This window comes from Aythya ferina, assembly GCF_964211825.1.
Source record: "Aythya ferina genome assembly, chromosome: 5".
NCBI lineage: Eukaryota > Metazoa > Chordata > Aves > Anseriformes > Anatidae > Aythya > Aythya ferina.
The window spans coordinates 9,087,127-9,105,914 of NC_140301.1; the positions used below are offsets into that span (position 1 = coordinate 9,087,127).

Below are 18,788 nucleotides of genomic sequence, written 5' to 3' on the forward strand. Positions count from 1 at the left end.
AGGTAACCTATTGTTGCTGGCTGAGCTGGGCTTCTCAAAAGAAACACACTATGGGAGAGAAAAGAGTTGTTACATGGGTGATGCAGAGAGAGGAAGGATGCTGGAGCCTTTCCATTGGCTTCAAAAACAGAGGACAGATGACTCCACTCTGTTTGAATCAAGAATCTGATTTGAATCAAGAGGGAAATTAATACGCTCTTAAGGAAACAACCAACCACCACCAACAACAAAACCACCAAGTGACAGAAGAATGGAAAACACCGGTGAGCTAGTTAAGGATGTCTCCTTTTGGCAAAAGTGAACTTGTGCCAGAAGAATCTGTACTGGGTATGGGTCTTCAAGAAAGTGGTGTAGACTGAAGTTCACTACCACGTTGACAGCTTCTCATTATTACTACCTGGAACTGCAGTTGAAAGGGTAACACAGAGATTAAAGTGTGTATATCTTACGATCAGTTTGCTGAACTGCCTGCAGTATGTATTTGTAGGAGTTAATGGAAAAATAGCCAATCTGGAAGAGATTTTTTTTTCTTTCAGGCTCCTCTGAAGTTCATTCCTGAAGCCTGTTAGTCACGAGAAGAAAAGAAAGCGGGAGTGAGAGAGTGGCCGAGACAAGTCTGAGGAAGGAGAAATAGTGACTAAGAAGGAAAAAAGGAAGAGAATATTTTCAGGATGGTAAAGTTAACAGCTTTCAGTAAGAGATATTTTTTTCCTTTAAGATTCTATTTGATTTCCAATTACAAAAAAAATGTTAGTATAAGTCAGCGTGTGCATATGTGGGTGTGCACAGTGATGATAACAATATGCTCTTCAACATTCTGATTTATTTGTGGTTCCCACTTGCTCCAGTCATGGATCTGGATCCCTATAGTTCCTGCCCCTGTCTTTAATCAGTGACTTGTTTTCTAGACAGAAGACAGATACGTATAACTTCACAAGTTATATGCACTTTATATTAACTGACTGGTCAGGCGTGTTTTGCTTGGATTTGACCTGTAAGTGCCATCCCTAACACAGCTTGTTTCCGTATCAGCAACCAGCTTCCACCGAGCTCAACTATCAATTGTTCCCAATAACAGCTACAGAGATAAATATTATTTATCACCGTCCTTCTCTTATAAAGTCATTTAGAAGGAATGTTCTCATATATAGCAGTTCTCATACATATTCTGGAAAGCACCGTTCCAAGGTTTCCCTCCAGTTTATACCACACTTCATATATCTGCCGTGACCAGGGAAGGAGATTAAAGTGTTCTTTCACGTGCCTGTCAGTCTCTTCTGTCTGGAGATGTTTGTTTTTCAGAAGGATAAATAGAAACATATTAAAACTTGTACGTTGGTCTGCACATGAATGGTTGGATGCTTCACTGGAAAACTTTACCTGGAAAAGTTCTTAGAGATAAACTTTCTGATGTTTGTTACGAAACATAATTCTGATTAATAGTATTTAAGTATATAAATACGTATCTAAACAAATCTGTCCCATTACACAAAATAACAAAATAGAAACCACACAAGACAGCTAGAAAAAAAATATAAAAATACATTTTTTTTTCTGATTTTTAATATGGTATAGTAACTTACTTTATCTTTTCCATAATGAAACACGATTAGAGAGACAAACAAGTCAGTAACCCAAACAAGAAAACAAATCTGTATTTACTGCACCTGGAAATATAAGTAGTTTGTTGTTGTTATGTTTTGGATTTGTTTGGTTGGTTTTGCTCTGCTTTCATTTGGCTTTAATTTGGAATCTCTGTTTTTATTTATTAACTTCCCATTCTAAACCAAAATAGACCAGCCGTTACATTTCATATCAGAGAAAGTGTGTTGGGACTAAATTTTGAGATGTACACAGGTGAACTGAGGCATAATAAACTCTGTGTTAGATCATCAAAAGTCTGGAGTAATTCACCAGTATAGTGATTTTGGTTCAAATCCTTTTATGTAGAAAGGTAACATACACTTCTGAAGTTATGCTTGAAACTGTATTAAATAGTATCCTTTAAAAGTATGATAACTATTTCAACATGACAAACTTATTTATTTTGCTAAAAGGGTTATTATTATGGTTACCTAGTACGTTGGCTCATTTGACACCATCCAGAGATTCACTCCACCTACATTGCAGAGTTCAAGCCTGGACATGTGAAGGGTACAGAGTTGATTCATTTTTATTTTCTTGCAACAGTAAAGGGTAAAGTTATTTGATCACTGGCTTTTATTTTGAAGAACTATTTTGTTTTGTTCATGTCTTGTTTTATAGGTGTGTTGTTTGACATATGTGTTTGGCATCTATTAAGCAGGGTTTCATAAACTTTTATTTAAAAAGAAGTTGAATTTTTAAGCTGTTCTTTCTGTCCAAATTAGTAGACTCTTGCTGTGTATCTTACTATAACCACAGCAAAATCATTACATTCTACCTTCAAAGAAACAAAGCTTCTAATCAGGATTGGGATTTTGCTTTTTTTTTTTTTTTAAAGTAAAATTTATTATATTTAATTTCTCCAGCAGTGGCTTTACACAAGTCATGTCCTCTGAAGCTTCAGCCCCTCTCCTATACATACTAAAAGCGCCAGGCAGAGCACTCAGAGCAATACATCTCTCCTCAGCCAGTGACAGTAGCTGGGTATCCAGAAGAGCAGCAAAGCAAATATTTGCCCCTTTTTTTTCATACAGAATTGGATAAAAATCCCGAAGGCAGAATGGACTGAGAATGTTGCTTGGCCACAAATGCCAGATCAGGCCATAAAAATATTATTGAGCAAAAGCTTTTAAATAAAAGCAAATTACACCTGTTTCACCTCTGGCGAGACTCGTATGTGTTAATAGCAGCCATAGCAGGACTGCTATCATCCATCAGCGCCATGATTAATTAGAAAATCCTTGTAAAAAAACATGAGATGAAGAGCAAAAATACTGTACTAAGAATGCTTCCCTAGCAAAGAAATGTGCTGCTGAACACCACAATCTGTTTCAGTTTTGACAGAAAGATGTTTCTTGAGATTTTGCATCTGTAGAATGGATTTTTTAAAAAGTGTTTTACTGCTATTTTTATAAGTCTTTTTATGCATTTCCTCTGCAGTTTAATAATATATTAGTGGGACTCCATACATCGAAACTGTTGTGCACAGATTTCTGGTGATATGCAGGGTGGGTGGGTGTGCGGGGGGAAATTCCTGGTTGGATTTTTGGTTTCCCTTGATTCTTAAAAGAGAAGGGAGGCCTGAAAACTCTTCCGAAAGGATATTTTTAAGTGTGTGTTCAACATTTGGCATTCAGGTTGTCTAGCCATTTTTTTTTTTTCCTGGAAGACTCTATGGATCACTGGGGAGCTATTAGGCTTATGACATCAAAGGTGCCATGGAAACAAAACCCGATTAAGAGTGATTTTGGTTAGACTGTTTTAAGCTCTTTTTTTTTTTTTTTTTTTTTTTTTTTTTTATGCTAACACCATTTAACTCAAATGTTTGAATGAACATCTGGAAGAAAAAACCCTGCAAGGATTTCCTCCTCTTGTTATGGATTCGATTCTGTTTGTCACCCTAGTTAAAAGCTGCAAGTTCCATCCCTCTACAGCTTACAAGGGATGCCTCCAGAAATCAGATGACATCTAGCTTCCCCACTATGTCTCAAGTAAGCAATCAAAACAGTACAGTTGATGTGGCCCAAAACTCACTTTTTTTTTTTCTTTTTCCTAATTCAACAGGGAGGAGAACCCATTTATTCTCTCTGATTCCCTAGAACAAATGAGCTAAATAAACCCTAGGAAGAGACCCTCGTTCATCCCTCAGTAACACAAATTGTGGGTCCTGCTTCTTATCTGGAGCTTCAGATTGACACAAATAGCCTGAGCACCTTCACCACAGAAATCAGTGGGTGCTCTGCCGAGTACCTTGGGAGAAATGCAGATCTACCTTGTAATGAAATCTTCTTTTGTCCTCACATAACTTTTTATTTCCTAAACATTTTTTTCTAATATTCATGAATACTCAGTTGAAGTATTTGTTATCATTTCTGGTCTGAAAACCAACATCATGATAAACGATATCTGATTGTGGCTTGGTATTTAACAGCCATTCTTCTTTCCTCGTGCCTTAGTTTCAGTCATTCTCTAGCTTTTGCCAAATCCTTCTGATGGTGTCATTATAAGCATTTAACTGCATTTATAACTGCAGTTGTTCTCAGGTGACTCCCACATACATGAAACTGATTTTTCTCTGAGCTTCAGGTGGTTCACCGATTCCCCTTTCCATTGTCAAAGTCCTTTCCTTTGGAATTTTGTACATTACTCTGATGCCAGCTTCAACTATCCCTCATTTTCTTCCTTTTGAATAAAACACTGAGTTGGTGAAATTCCAGTTTGTTATTCAATTGAAGTATTTAATTTATTTTAGGCTTGCACTCACCAAATACATTTCACTTCTCCCTGTGCTCTGCTACTGTCTTATACCTTCTCAGTAATGTTTTCCCAGGTTGTTTAAATCAGTGGTAGAGTATTTACACTTGCGCATGCATTTCTGAATTGCACACACGCACATCAAAAAGACTCTGCTGCACATCCCTGTTCTGTTAGAAGCAGACAATGCTGGTTACAGCCTATCCCAAAGCCAGGAAACCATACTGAAGATCCAGTCCCAGTTCAGGTTTCACCGTGCAGGTGAGTCAAGAGTATTTACACAGAGATGAGAAGAGTTACACCTGTACAAATTAATCTATGATCAAAACAGAGTATCTTAGAACAAGCCGTATTAATCTGTACAGCAAAATGGCTCTACATCTTTATATGGAAAGCTGCTATATTAAAAGGCATTAATTAAAAAAAAAAAATCATAAAAATAAAACCACCCTTCTTTAGAAATTCTCATTTGCAAAATCTTCTGATTGTTGTTGTCACCGAAAACCTGTACAGACCCTTCCAGAAGAGTACGCTGCATCCTTTCAGCTCCCAACAGCCTGTCCCATATTTATCCATTCTCCTACTGCAGAAAGGTCTCACTCAATTTTCCAGGACTGGCTCTAGAAACACGCTGCCCAAAACACCACTGGAGATCTGGATGAAGAAATGAAGACTGAACATTTGAGCAAATTCGTTCTACTATGAAAATGCCCCAGATGTCCTACCATTACTGTAGCTATATTTTAGCAGCTTTTGTCCCAAGTGTGTAAGAAACATTGGCTTCATTAGTTTTATCAACTTGTCCATGCTTATCCCCAAGTTTCATGCTCACCTACCCCTGCATCTCTGTAACATTTAGCAATGAGCAGGCATTATTTGGCCTTATAGTTACAAACAATTTTCTTCTTTCTCAGCTGACAACACTGCTTTGTTTTGTTCTTTTCATGGAAGGGGTTGTGTGACTTCAGTGCTGTTAACAACCATGGGGCTGCAGGCTGGATGGGGCAGCTGACTTTTGAGAGATGGAAATGAGAACAAGGAGATGGTTTTGGTGTGCTACCCCTTTCCTTCCTCCAGTGTTATAAGGGCACTGGCTAGTAGGAGCAATGTCTGGAGCAGAACAGGTGGGGTACCCAGCACATGAGGACTATTACCAGGTATTGTTCATGAGGGGCCAGCTGATCTCTAGCCTACTTGACAGCATGAGAAGCCTGCAAGCACTGTCACCACCCTTACAGGAAACAGGTGTAAGTGCTTGCAGGAAAAGGCTCAAGTGTACTCTGTTGACAAAAGTAAACGAGTGCTGGTGGTGGGGACATTCATACATATAAGCAGACAGAGCAGCAGTCCCCCAGGAATGCTCTTTTCTACAAGAGGTGACCCTTCAATGCTTTTAGCATTGCCACCAGCAGGTATGTTGAGCATTCCCTGCCTCCTCATCTCTGTTTGTGTTAGGCTTTCTTTCTTAAACGCTGACTTAAGCAGTGAGCCAAAGCTGCAGCCTTCTTTTCATTGCTGGGAGCATTTTGTCTTGACTCTGCTCTTCTATTTCCTTAGGGCTCTTTTTTGTTCTTTTAAAAATATCTTAGTCTGCTCTGTTTCTGTGTTCAGCTGTAGCTTGCGTGTGTTTCCCTCAGCTCTGCATTGCAAACCAGTCCTGGCTTTCCTGAAAGCTGTCACTTCTGAAATGGAAGCAGCAGTAAGAGCTCAGTGGCTGCGCTAGCCAGCACGGAGGAGGGACAAGAGGATGTCTTTCTCTCTAGACTTTGTTCAGGTTAATGTTTCATCTGTCCACATTGACCAGTCTGACAAAGTCTGACTGTTCTCTCTTCTACTGCTTTGTTTTAGCAAAGTTTTAGCTGTTAAGTAGTGCCTTGACTGGAAGTGAACAAATAACCCCATGTTTTTCCTGTGTCTAGCACCTTTTTATTGAACACAACAAGAAATTAGATGTTACTTGTCTTCCACATAATTCCCCATGAATGGGCCTATAGTATGTATTGGCTACGACCCTAGTCTGCCGTACATGATTGCAAAAGAAAGGAAGACCAAAAAAAAAGGAAACCCGGGAAGCTTACCGTGTTGCTTTAATTCTTCTGGCCTCTGAAGAAAATGAACATAGGGAAAGGTGCCAAGTGGCCAAGGTAGCAAGGTAGTGCTGCTAAACCTGTGGCTTAGCTGTGTCCATTGAAGAGTTTAAAGACATGACATCTATAATGACAACTTCTCTTTGTGCAATTGTTTATTTGTGAAATTACCCTCACCTTTTGCAGTGGTCTTCAGAATCCAGAAGAACCACTGGAGCCATGCTGTCATGTGTTCCTAAAGAGGTCTCGCTGGGGTATCAGAAGATGTGAGCAGAAAAAGGAAGAAGCAGCAGTGCAGCTCCATTCCTAATCACAGGCAGCTCGAAGCCAGTGACACTGTGTGAAGTTTAAGGATGTAGGGGTTGTTTTCCTCGCCTCCATTGGCTTTGCTTTCATGTGATGTTAGGCTTTGTGTGATGTTAGAAACGTGTGGCCAGAGCCTTTCTTGTTTACACTGCTTGGGTAATCCACATGTGAAGCGTGTGTGAGGCTTTCTTGGGTAAAGCAGGAATTGCTTTAAATGGCACTTAAACCCATCTGTTTCACTAGAAGGGCCTTTCTTTTAAAGGGTGTAGGATATGTAAGTACATCTGTTTCTACTACCTTGAGCTAATTTGTTTCCCTCTCAGAAGAAGCAATAGGAAACTTCTGCACTCTGGTGTCCTGATGCTCACATCCTCCTGCTCCCTGCACAGGACTACTCACACATCCCCAGAGGACATGGCTGGGGGCACATAGTCCCAATGCCTGGGGTGCTCTGGGTTGCTCTTGTGAAGCCAGGCTACAAGTAGCAGCAGGTCTTAGCGCACGCGTGCGTGTTGAACATGCACAGGGGCTTGCCTTAATTTTGTCCACAGGCATGCAAGCGTGCGGGTGAGCTGCGTGCCAGCAGAGCCCTTCCCACACTACCCAGCACCGGAGGAGGAGCTCCTGCAGACATGCAGTGCAGCTGAGATATTTGGCTTCGTGATTTGTGGTGGGAGAAAGAGCCTCAGCACAGTCGCCTACTCATTTGGAGGCTCTAAAAACTGCCAGTACTGATGCCCAAAAAGCGTCTGCCCCCACACCCTCTGCTGCTGGTGTGACTCTTTATTTTATGCTGGGGGGACAAACAGCCCACTCCAGGGAGTCACTTAGCAGGAGGCATGGAAAAAAAACCTCCTAGGTGACCATAAAGTGCACAAATAACACAGTAAAAATGGGGGGACTGGCTCTTCTGTTGGGGTCTTGGCCTGGGTTTCCAAGGACAGAGACACAACTCTTCCTCCAGCCGCAGGTTTTCACCTTAAACCCAGCCTTGATGCAGTCTTGAGACGTTAGCTCACCTGGATAAACCTCCGCTTGACAAACCCATCTAAAACAGGAGGACCATAGCTTTAAGCCCCCTATATAGTCTAGGGAGCAGCATAGGTATATCTCCAGGGCATTTAATCCAACTTGGTTTGAATCACCCCTGGAGCTGTCTATCTCTCCCTATTGACTGAAGGGAGCCAGCGGCAATTGAATAAAATAAATCAGGATCTTAATCTCCACGCTTAATGAAGACACTAATATTTTCTTTGTCTAGCTTGTGTCTCCAGGCTCTGAGGGTTTCAAGATTGTTGCTGTCCCTCACCACATGGCTGTGGGGGTCTGATGCAGAGCAGCCCCAGCAAGCCAGCGTCTTGGTGTTGCGGCCACTCAGCCTCAACCTCTGGAGAAATTCCTGCAGGGCTGAAATTAATCAACATAGCAGAGTTTCTGGCTTAGGTGAATGTAAGAGGAGCAGGGTAAATAGGAAAAAGAGAAAAGGAAAATAGGTTTTTGTTTTGTAGATTTGGGGGAGCACCTTCCCCTAGCCAGGGTCCCTGAAGCCAGGGGAAGTGAGGGGACGCAGCCTGGTCCCAGACAGAGCTCAGTGGTATGGGAACCACGAGATGCTGCTGCCCTTGCGGGCTTAGGACTTGTGGCTGTTCACACATATCCGTTTGCTTGCATTGGTTTGACCAAGGTCTTATAAAGCCTCCCTGGCTCCCTCTGCTTTTCACTGTGTATATGCCCCAAACAGGAGAGGAAAAAACACATATTTTAATTGAGACACAATTTTGCATGATCTGCTGGGCAGGAAGCTAGCAACTCTCCTGCTCACGCTGATGCCTTTTTCCACCGGGCTCTAGGCTGAAATATTTCCTGGCAAAATGCCCGATAAGCCCCTGGGACCTGTCTGTCACTGCATCCCCAGCCACATGTGGATGAAGGTGCCAGTCACACGTGGGTGCTGTCTTCCAGGGCTGTGCTCCTTCCTTGACCCCTAATACGATGAAGTGAGTTTTAGCTTTTCCCACTCCCAAAAGCTGGAGGAGATTGATTTTTATTTTTTTTTCCTGCAGGACTCTTCAAAGCTTTTCCTGAAGTGTGTTCCTCAAAGCCCTGGAGAAAGGGGCAGGGTTAAGGGGAATTAAAAGAATATATATATTTCATTGGGTTTTCTTGACATCGATCATATATTTTCTGAATGAGAACTGCTGTATAGTGACATTTATGGCATCACCATTATGTGTCTGACATCCTACAGAGTAGCAATTCCCTTAGAAAAGGCTTGTGTGTCTGGAAAGCATTTCCTCCCCTTAAACTTCTTAATAGACGGTGTTTGCTTGATGCTTGGGTGTACACATTGAATCCTTCTTGTTGTCAGTCACTGGGGAGCTCCCAGAGGCACCAAATAACTCCGGGCACTGCCTCCCAGGCTTCTGGCACGACAGGCCCCGTGTGCTTTCCTGCTAAACAGGGAGATTAGCAGAGCCTAGGCAGAGCTGGCTCTTTCTCCCTGAAAGAGGGTTGTTTTGCACTGGGAAACCAAGTCTTTATGAATCCGTGAGTTTCGGAGGCTTGAAGAGGAAGCTGTGACTCTGAGCTGTCTCCGCTCCCAGCAGAAACCTGATCTTGCACACCTCCTTCCATTGCATAATGCTGGTAGACTAGTCTAGATGTGACTCCTCGTTGGCAGAACTCATCTTTGCTCCTGGTACAGGAGGTGAAGGGATAACTGGAGACTCGTCTCTAATTAGAAAAGCCTTCATTTTACTCCCTCTAAATAGACTTCAGGAGAAATCTGGCATTTTCAAAGAGGGGGGAGAAAGAGTCAGAATTTGCAGAAGACTGTCAAGCATAATTAGAACTTGGCATATATTTACAGACGTCAGAGGGATGTTGAGACAGCTTGCAAGCAGCATCCCGGGCCTGGCTGCTGTGAGGGCAAAGACTGGGAGGAGCTGAGCAGCAGAAAGCTGTGGCAGAAGCTGGTGCTTGCCAGCTTCTGGGGTCCACTCGGGGGTACGTGAGCAGTAGGCGTTGCAGCCGGGGAGACCTTCAGTGGGACAGGATTCTGGTGGAAAAATGCCAGTCCGGGTGAAATCAAGACATCTGATAAATTCTTAGAGATTTGGCTGCCTAGGTCAGTCTATGGGGTAGTGAAGTGGGGAAAAAATGTTTCATTCTGACAACACAAAATTTATGTCAGGATTCCTTTAAAGTAAATGTTATTTTTCTTAATTTTTAAATATAAACTTCTTAGCCAGCTGAGGTTTTTATTGCTGATTTTAAACATGTACTATAGTTCCATTTTAGAAATGATTACGTGGGGTTAACCTAATCTGCAACACGTATCTTGGGTAACTCCCTGATAAAGCAAGAATTTGTCTCATGCGCCACTGCAGCCGGTTGTGTATTTTTGTTGGTTTCTGATTAAGCAAATGTGTGAAATTCAAAACAGGAGTGCTGACAGCTATTGTACCGATCGGGGAATAGTGAAACACACGGGCTCTGAAAATAACAATATAACGTCTTTCTGCACTTGGTGAAGTGGAGGCTGCCAATTGACAGCCTGTGGCCCAGACGCAGCCTGTTCCTGAATGTTTTACTTCTATTACATCGTAATAGAAAGTTTCTTGTCCATTAAGCTAGCCGATAAGCTGGGCATGCTGGCTTAGCTGGCTGGAGGTAAATCCCAACTTCCCTATGTTTTTTGGTATGTAACTTTTGCAAGCGAGATGGGGAAAATACAGGGATGTAAAGGCATTAAAGGAGTGTAGAGGAGAGGCCTGTCATGCCTCCAGTTCTAGGCAGCAGGAGTTGCCCCAGCCAGCAGGGCTGCTCACCTGCACCTCTGGGATCAGCCGTCCTGATCATGGGTGGCATGCTTGTTAAGTCCCACAGCTGCAATATCAGCCCCATTCTCGTGCTGCTGCCCACCTGCCAGCATTTCTGACCCTTTCTTAACTCTTCTCAAGAAACAAGCAGCAGGTAGGAAAGGCCAAGTGTGAAACTGCCAACAGCCTTTCCTCTTTGCAAGGGTGCAGGGTCTTTCCCCAATGTTGTCCTGGCTGGTCTGGGTGGCAGACGGGGTGGTCACAGCTACTTTTTTGTTGACCGGTGCCTTCCCTTGGTGTTGGTGGCACTTGGTGGTCACAGATGAGATGTTTTCTATGCTTTCTCACGGGGTAGGAGCCCAGGATGGCTGCTGTGTTGGCTGCCCGGTTATCGTGGTGTGATGCACCTGGAGCATAAAGCTAGTGCTGGGAGGCTGTTGGTGCCCTGCCGTACCTGGGAAGGAAGACTTACAAAATATGACCTCTTGTAACGCTGTTTTGGAAGGGATCCCTCGATTTCCCAGGTGTCCCAGCCTGCATACCCTGCCACGCTGCTCCCTTACCATTTGTGTGGTGTGCACATCACACAGCACGCTGCCTCGTGGCACGAACTGCAGCTACACCAGTAAACATCAATAAAAATAAATCCCTAGGGGGTGAGGTTGTCAGTACCATAGGGCTCCTGCCACATCCTGCCCTGATGGGGTCCCGGGACCCCTAAGGCTGTTCCCAGCACCTGGCTCCAGCCAAGCATCTCTGCCAAGGAAGCCGTGTGGCCCTCACCCACTGGAGCTGCACTGCAAAAGCACGCTTTAAGGAAGACATTTTTTTCTGTGTAAATTCCCTAAGATTCTCTGAGTGGCTAAACTGAGCTAAAACCATTTCTCCTTTCGAGGTATTTCACGTGTTAATGCCTGGACAGAGGTGGGAGGGACTCGCTGCCTCAGTGCCTCAGCCGGTGTGTAGGCCAAGCTGCGTGGCCGTGCCTCCAGCTCACTGATGGTTACCCGCCAGGAGTCTGGGCACGTTGTGGGGAGCAGGATGGCCTCTCCCAGAGCATCTGAGGTAGCACAGCCCCTCATGTGGCAGCAGGTGGGTGAACTGTGCCCAGCCGCTGCGGTGATGGCCACCAGCTGTACTGGGCAGCTGCCCCGCGTCCTGCACTGCGAGCAGCCAGAGCACACGTTACGGAGTTGTGGGGAGCAAACTTTGTAAATGTGCATTGTCATGGAGACAGTATAGATCAGCTGAAGGAGCATATGGTTCTTTACTCCTTCGAGCTATCACTGGAAGGAGTAGACTGGGGAATATATTTAGTGTTTTCTTTTCAGTGGATGACTAAAGATAAGGAAATAAAATTAGTTTGAGAAAATCCTCCTCCTTTTCTATGGGAAGTTGGCTGCTCTTCACTCTGCATTAGAAAAATATTACTGAGATCTCTTGTTTTATAGTTGATCGCTGGCAGGCATTTTGGAAAGGTCATATCTGAGAGTTGCTCTTCACAACTGCCTGGAAAAAAAAAAAAGTACCTTTTTCTTCAAAATTATATGAATTTGTTCTTAAAAGAAGGGTCTGTGTGTGATCTTCAGAGAGAAAAGACAGCTCCTCCTTAAAAGAGGACTTTTGGTCACAACTCTACGTTCTTGTCCACTGCAGGATCACTTCATAGCCTGGCTTCGAGCCTGTCAGCAGCCACGGAGGATCCGATGCTGGCACAGTGCATCAAACACCAGCCCCACTGCCCGCCCTATTCCCTGGGGGAAGCCCTGGGCTGCCCCACAGCCCTGCTTGGGAGAGCAGTGGAGGTTTTCCGGGGGGGGCTGGTAATTTGCTTTAGTGGGGCCGTGTGGAAGTAAGGAGTCCCTTTGTCCCGCAGGGTTTGACGGAGATGCACTTGGCTAAAAAAAGATAGTGAAATTGTGGATGATGTCACCATTTCTCAAGAAAAGCTTTGTTTTAGGAGGAAAAAGGCATTCTTTTAAGAAACATACAAAAGTGTTGTGTAAAAATATTTGACCAGCTTTATGCATACATTAATGAGCAACTGGACCACTGTAGATCATACAAGTTGGACAACAGAGATGAATATCTAATTACACTTCTTCAGCAGCCAGTCATCAGACAGGAACAGCATGAGTATAATTCACTCACTAATTAACATTTCAAGTGAACAGTGGATTATTCTATGCCTTTATTTGTGCTCAGAAAGGATGGCCTGACTGCAGCACCCCAGCTGGACTTACTTGAGGCAAAACATTCCCCTTCCCAGGCTGAGCCCCATGGCTCAGGTGGAAGAAGAAGATAGGAAATTCCTTCCACCTGGTTGCGGTCTGCTTGCAAACAGTTATAATCTTCCCCATCATGTACTGGTTAGCATAGTATCTTAGGAATTTCAGGGCTGATGCAAAACCCTCTCTGTCAGGAGAAAATGAGGCACAGGTAGAAGGGATTGGCCGGAGCAGCAGCACACTGTTAGGACTGCAGGGTGGCCCAGCCTGGTCCTGGCTTCCCTGGCTCTTGAGTGACAGACCTGCCTTGGAAATTTTTCCCTGGTGCTCATGTTAAGAGAAGCAGCAAGCAGCCTCCTGAAGGTGCCCGTCACAGGGCAGAAGGAAGCCGTGCAAACATTTGGAAATTTAATCAGGAGCTGCGCCAGGAAGGGAGGGGGGTTGTACCAGTAAGAAGGTACTGTCTGCAGATTTTTAGCCATTGGGGGGCTGCTCCAGTCTTACATTGCTGTCACAGGTAGAGAAGCTGGAGCTGCAGAAGGGGACAAGGGCAATGTCATGTAGATCTGATGGGTGTGGGGTCCTGAGCAAGCTGCTTCTCTGGGTGAGACCTCGTCTGCCTGGCCAGAGGGAGGAGAGAAAAACACAGCAGCAACAACAAAACAAGAATAGCTTTGGCCATGATTCAGCACATGCAAATCTGACTTTACAGGGACAAGTGTTTTGGTGGATTGTGACATCTGTGCAACTTCCACCTCAAAACCGTTTTGCACTCAGTCTTTTTTTGGTTGCAAAATTCTCTAGTTTGGTGTAAATTGTGCTACAGACTGCTAAACCAGAATGCAAAATAAGACATTGATAAGGCTGAGAAGTCGAGCAACCAAAAGAGGGGAGATGCTTGAAATAACACGGCCAAACATTTGAAGTTTGTCCAAATTTCCCCACATGCAAAAACCTGTATTTTTAATGGGACTTATTGCTTCTTAATGAGTGATGTTATACACCAAACAGCATGCATGTATTCCGCGATACGTAATGTAATTTGACAGTTTTAACCACGTGTGTAATTAGTGATATTGACTTGGTAATGGTAACACTGAGAACTACTTTTGCCGGCGCTTCGTTACATTAAATTGAATCTTTCCCAAGGAGGAAAATCTAGGAGGCACTAGTCAGTCACTGACTCACTCTCAGCTGCCTCTTTGCTAAACCCTGAATGTATGCCATAGTAAGTTATTTGTCACAGTGACTCAGCATTGTAGGCTCCTTTTTTAATTTCTCTCTCTCACCACAGAGCCAAGAAAATCTCCCACCTCCCCATGCCGTATGCTACTGAGATTGCAGTTTGTATCATCGGCCAGAGGATAACAAATTTAAGTTTGTGCTGGGAGCCTTATAAGGGCACTAACACTTGCGTGCGGGTTGCACGTCACGACGGCAAGCCAAGAAGAGGTGCCAATAATAGATCCCGGTGTTTGTGCATCGCGCAGTGACTATTTGTGCCGTTGGTGGGGAACGGAGCGATATGCCAGACGGCCAAGTGTTTCATTTCGCCCGAGTCACGGGGCTGTTCCCCAGCGAGCCCTGGCGCGGGCGTGCGGCCCCGCTCCCGCGGAGCCCAGCTGGTGGCTGCCGTGGGGAGAGGAGCCCACGCGGGTCTGCCCCATGCCCTGCCTTGCCGGGACGTGCAGCAGCGGCTGGGCAAGGACGGTGGTGGGGAGGAAAACAGCCAGTGGTGCCCGTGCCCATGGAGGCACAGGAAGGCAATGCAGCACGGCTGTCTCTCTCTGCCAAATGCTTCCTCGTGGCATCAGTGTGTTTGCTCAGTTAATGACCTGTTTTCCTGCTGCTCTCTCCCTCAGGCCTTATTGGCCACAGGTGTGACCTGTGGAGAATTTGCAGCGCGGGCAAGGCAGCCACGCACTGCCATGGTGACTGAGGTATGGGGGTTTGCTTGGCACAGCTTGGTCTGTGCCTCGCCAGCGTGAGCAGGGTGAGCAGCCAGTAAGGTTACCCCATCAGGGGCTGAAGGTGGGGAGGGGGCTCCTGTCAGCAAAGATTCACAAACTCTGAGTGGGGAATGCTTTTGGAAGATGGGTTTTTGCAGTCACAGCCAGTACATTTGGCCAGAGGATGTTTGAGTGAAGTTTGAATCAAATCCATCCATTTCCTTGGTGTAACTGTGGCTCTAAATTAAAAATTAATGCAGCTAATGAAGGAAGACCAAAACATTCCCACTTTTTGCTCCATGTGATGGGCAACAATAGAAGGGGGAGAAATGATTAATCAATTTACAGTTGTATTTGCATCTCTACAAATGGAAGCCTAAAGGACACTGCCCTCTTCCCAAGCTGTTTTATGACCAAGTTGTGCTCGCAGGTCAGAAAACCGAGAAATCCCACGGCAGGCAAGAGCAGCTCCCTCTGCCTGGTCAGGAGAGCCGCGTGCCAGGCGGCTGGGAGCCCCTGAGCTCAGATGTGCTTCCAGCACAGCTGGGAGTGCCACGCAGCATGCCAGGCACCGGCTCTATTTCCTAGCCAGAACTGTACACAATTAAAATGGTTGCACCTTATGCTGAGCGTTGGGGCTCCAGCACTGGTCAAGAGGATGGCGGGATGGCTGTGCTCCTCTCCCTGGCGGATAACAGGGTTTCAGCTGCTGGAGGTTTAAGGACCACTTTCTGTGACGGCGAGGATGGAGCGAGCTCTTGCAGGTGACATGCAGTCCATCATGAAGCCTCCCAGACCACCTCCGTACCAGGTAGTAGTGACCACGCAACTCAGTGGAGGTGTGCAGGTGCTGCTTTTCTGCCGAATCCACCCAGCTCCATCCTTCCTAATTACTCGCGTGTTTATTTAGGAGGACACTTACAGTGGGTGCAAAAGTCAAGTGTAATGGCCTGTGGATGCAAAGGTGATGTTTGCTTTGTGCCAGCTGGAAAGCTAGGTGAGCTGCAGGCAGTTGGAGGTGCCTTGTGGTCAGTGAATTCCCCACCTGAGCCTTGTCGCAGGGCCGTGGGTTGCTGGGCTCTGCTGAAATGCCGCTTGTAGAGTTCTCGGGGAAATGTTCTGAGGCCAGGAGAAGAGTAAATAACCTGCCAGCCTTGAAAACCTCAGCTGCGCATGCCCACCTGAATGTCAATACGTGTGTGTATATATAGATGTGTATTTGTCACCACTGCATTTTTTCCATTGTATATGCAGCGCTCTCCCGGTGTCTGTGATGTTGGATATTGCAAGCGTCTGGCTATGCAGCACTGGGTCTGAAGCTAAGAGGCAAAGCAAAACATCCGAGACATGTTACTGAAATAGTGATCAAAACCAAAAAGTTGGAATCCCAGGTTGCTAAAATGTTAGAAATAGTTGTGTCAGGTCTTGGAACAGGCTGTTTTCTGAGGATGCTTATTCACAGCCCTCCTGGTGGGGAAACAGGTGAAAATTCAGAGTTTCTCCAGCACTGAAGCAGTATGCTGGCAGGGGTCTGGGGTGTCCCCATGCCCAGAGCCGCTGGCTTCCTCTTGTGCCTGCAAACTCCCGTCTGTCCCACTGAGTCAGCCGGCAATGCCGTGGCAACGTCGAATGTTCCTGTCTTTCTTTGCAATGCTCAGGCATCTTATTCTGGGAACTACTGACGTTACGGAGTCTTCTGTGATCAGAAGTCCCAACTGTAGTGATACTTTCTCATTTGTCCATTTCATCTGATCTTTCAGCTGGAAGCATATAGAGTTCAGGAACTAGCTGCGTAACCATTCACCTTGTGAATACAGAGGCGGCACCACAGGAATTCTCTTTCTGAAGAAAACCAAGACAACAGACTTCACGTTGCTGTTGGGACTTCAAAGGTACCATTGGCTTGTTATTTTTACTATTTTGTAATTTCTAAGCATTTGTTGGAAACTGTTTTATGTTTTATAAGTGGCAAAATATTTTTAGGATTTTTTTTTCCTCTGATTACTGACTAGAGCCACAGCAATGTTTGGGAAGACAGGGCTCATCTCTTCCATCAGTGAGTGAAAAATTGCTTCTCTCTGGTGACGTCCTCAGAAGTAAGACTCTGCTTTGTGTATGTGATGGGTGGAAGTGACCTCTTGGAGAAGTGAAAGTCAAAGTAGGAAAATGTTGCACCAAATCCCTAAACTCCAGCAGTGCTGATGTCTGGGACTAGTACCTATGAGCATGTTTCCGTTTGAAAATTTTAATGTTTTTTCTGTTTACTGATGCTGCCTCTACAAGAGTGGAGCTCAACAAAAACCCATAAGATTCCCTAATAAAATGATAAAAGTGTACATGATAAGGACACAACAGAATCTCGAGTCATTGACCATTCCCTCAGTTTTCAAGTTTTGTCCTCTTTGCTCCCCCAAGGTGACAAACTTCCCATGGCCCTGAGGCTCCCAGCCACTCACCCCGGACAGGCTTTGGTTCACCTTCTGCCCGTTACCACCAGTCCTGTCACAAGGAAAGGGCATGAAATTGTGTCAAGAGAGGGTCGGGCAGGACATGAGGCAAAGTGCCTTTACCGCGAGGGCAGCCACATGCTGCAGCAGGCTTCCTGGCGAGGGTGCTCCTCAGCAGAGGTGGTGGTGGAGGCTGGGTGGGCTGCTGCCGCCTGGCTTCACGTCTTCTCCTGCACAGGCAGAAGTGTCTTGGCTGTGCCTTTGCAGCATGAGGTGGCACTTGTCCCGTACTGACGTTCAGCTCTGTGGACAAGATCTCTAAATTAGATGTGCTGTCAGCGTGTTTTGCGATGACAAAACAGGCATCGGCTTGTAAACGCAACCTTGCGCTTGACTTTGCAAAGAACTGCAGGGCATGCAGTCAGAAAGCGTGGTTTCAAGCTCTTTGTTTTTCTCCATTTGATTACCTGTGCTGTTTTTACAGCGACTGAAAGCTGAAATCAAATGGACAAATCACCTGGCCTTAAACTGTGCTGACAGGACCCTGCAATGGCCACCTCAGCCACCCTGTGGCCAGGTCCTCGTAGCAGGCCTGGGCTGACACACCACGGTTAATGCGTGCTTGTGGGCTGGGAAGGCTGGCTGGGGTGTCCCTCCTGAGTTCTTTCCCATTATTTCTAGGCATAGCCAGGCCGCAGCTGCTGCCAACACTAGCACTTTGTGCCCAGCTGAAGGCCTCAAATCAATTTTTGTGAATAAACAACCTGGAGAGGCAGCTTTTCCACTTCAAATGTTTAGAAACTGAGGCACACAGATAAGGAAACTCCTCACCTGTGCACATAAGGGATTACAGCGCCCAGGTCTTTTAATTTCCAGTTATGTTCTCTGGCTACAAGCCCTCAAGAAAAGTCCATTTTGGCCTGACTTGCAGGGACGGCTGCTTTCAGATGGGATGCAGCTGCCAGTCTGTCACATACAAGATGCTGTGGGTGCTGAGCTGTTCTCAAACAGCAAAATGGGAGGAAGGGGAACATGGCAAGGTCCGAGAAGTGGTGAGATGCAGCAGGCACCCTGGGATGCTGGCCGGGCAGGGGACGCTCCCTGGCTAAAGCGTGCAGACCACAGGAGCTGTGCTTCTAAATACCTGTGATAAAATGGGCATCCCAACGCTCAGGAGGAGAGATTACCTCAGCTAGAGTTGAGCTTATGGATGCAGCCCTCGGTCATTGGGCAGCTTTCATGTCGGATTGATTTTCCTGTGCGTGAGGCAGGTTTGCTTCCTCACGTGGCAGTGTTGTTTGGTGGGCTGTGGGTTGATCGACCCTTCACCGCTAACGCTGTCACCCTCTAATAAAGGCATTGATTTGTAGCTTTGGGCTGGGATACCTGGGACAGCTGTCACTCTGCCCTGAAGTCATAAATCCTCGTGGCCTTCCTCATCTGCCAGTCCTCCGTGATTAAAGCGAGAGCTCCTCTGAGCGATGAATCACCAAGGCTCATAGGCGTTTGCGAGCCGCGCTACTGCTGCAGCCCACTCTGTGTGTTGTCCAGG

The 18,788-nt window shown here is 45.6% G+C and overlaps 1 protein-coding gene across 6 annotated transcripts in view; it reads left to right on the forward strand.

Annotated features, from left to right (window-relative positions):
* Positions 1-5,646: 5,646 nt before the first annotated feature.
* BDNF (brain derived neurotrophic factor) overlaps positions 5,647-18,788 on the forward strand; it is a 59,993-nt gene continuing 46,851 nt past the window's right edge. The window contains exons 1-4 of one of the 6 annotated variants that reach the window (XR_014693981.1): positions 5,652-5,810; positions 6,672-6,840; positions 16,550-16,681; positions 16,773-17,130. The gene's annotated coding sequence lies outside the window, so the exon portion shown is untranslated. Of the gene's footprint in view, positions 5,811-6,671; positions 6,841-8,854; positions 10,170-16,549; positions 16,682-16,772; positions 17,131-18,788 lie in introns of those variants that run through there. The other 5 variants (XR_014693983.1, XR_014693979.1, XR_014693980.1 and 2 more) reach the window with 5 other exon arrangements.